Below are 1,798 nucleotides of genomic sequence, written 5' to 3'. Positions count from 1 at the left end.
CTCCCCACACAGGCCCACTGTCTCACCCCTGCAAGGCAGCTACTCCCCACACAGGCCCACTGTCTCACCCCTGCAAGGCAGCTACTCCCCACACAAGTCCACTGTCTCACCCCTGCAAGGCAGCTACTTCCCACACAGGCCCACTGAAGCTTTGAATGAGGGCTGCTCAGACTGAGGAACACTAAGTACAAACTTCACACAAGAGTTTTTTAAATTAATACCAGAAAGGAGAGGGTTGGAGCTGTACCCAGTGGTGTTTCTAAGGCCAGAGTGTGAGTGGCTCACCCAGATTGAGGAGCAGGTGGAAATGATAAGCGAAACTAGAGTCTGCTGAGTGCAGAAACAGAGATCCCACAGAGGCCGTTCAGGGTGTCCAGTGGATTGCTGTTGCAGGGACTGTTTGGTGGAAGTTCTGCATTGCCAAAGGTGGCCCATAGGAGGTGAGCCCCCAGGGGTTCCCAGGTTATGGGGGGTGGCCTCACTTACACATAGGAACAAACTCGCAAAGGACCCATGCCAACTGTTCCTACCCTGAAACAGACATCAAGCCCATGTATCTGTGCACACACAAAACATACCCAGTGTTAGGTTGCTCAGAACTTGGATGGGGCCGAACAAGCCAGGGCTGGCCACTTGTCCTCAATAAGCCAATTAAAGAGACTCAGGATGCTAAAAAGCAGAGAGGGAGGATTTATTCGATTCAGCACAACACAGGAAGAGGAACAGAACACCCAGTGACACCCAAATCCATCTTTGGGGTCCTGGCAGGAGAATTCAGTTTAATCTGAAGGCAAGAGGTATGCCTAGCTAAGCAGCCCAGATCAAGGTGTGGTCTGCTCATCAGTGACTCATAATTGTCTCAGCCTCTTGCTCCTGGGCTTTCCTTGCAAACTGTGACATCCTTTTCTGAGAGATAAGCTCTCAGACTGTGGCCAAGGTCCCATCTATTCCTGTTCCCAGCATGAGCCTCTGGGAAACCCAGTTCCTAGGGATTCACTGTCTCAATCGCCTGATAGTGGGAAGGTGGGGGATGGGTGTCTTTCTTTAGAATGGCTCCCTTTTCACCACGTGATCACAGCATCAGACCTTTTTAAGTATAATGGTTGAGTGTGTATTGAACTAATACAGGACTATAGAGTATGGTCTCTGTCTTAGTCAGGGTTTCTATTCCTGCACAAACATCATGACCAAGAAGCAAGTCGGGGAGGAAAGGGTTTATTCGGCTTACACTTCCATGCTGCTGTTCATCACCAAAGGAAGTCAGGACTGGAACTCAGACAGGTCAGGGAGCAGGAGCTGATACAGAGGCCATGGAGGGATGTTCTTTACTGGCTTGCCTCCCCTGGCTTGCTCAGCCTACTCTCTTATAGAACCCAAGACTACCAGCCCAGAGATGGTCCCACCCACAGGGGCCTTTCCCCCTTGATCACTAATTGAGAAAATGCCTTACAGTTGGATCTCATGGAGGCATTTCTTCAACTGAAACTCCTTTCTCTGTGATAACTCAGCTGTGTCAAGTTGACACAAAAATAGCCAGTACAGTCTCTTTATACATGGAGGACACCCACCCACGCCCATCACTAACAATCTGTCTGTCCTGGACCCTCAGCCTCACCTTCCACATCACAGGGTCGTGGAAAGTCAAGTTTCAGTGGCAGAGAGGGTTTATTTAAGAGCAGTCACAACAGAGAGATCACAGGGGGTCACAGGAGTGGAGAAGACAGATAGAGATGGCACCAGGACAACACAGAGATTAATAATGACTGGGGCTATTGTCCCAACTGGGAGGCAGGGGAAA

This window comes from Mus caroli, chromosome 7 (assembly GCF_900094665.2).
Source record: "Mus caroli chromosome 7, CAROLI_EIJ_v1.1, whole genome shotgun sequence".
NCBI lineage: Eukaryota > Metazoa > Chordata > Mammalia > Rodentia > Muridae > Mus > Mus caroli.
The sequence above is the reverse complement of the archived record's forward strand: the minus strand, read 5'-3'. Positions refer to the sequence as shown.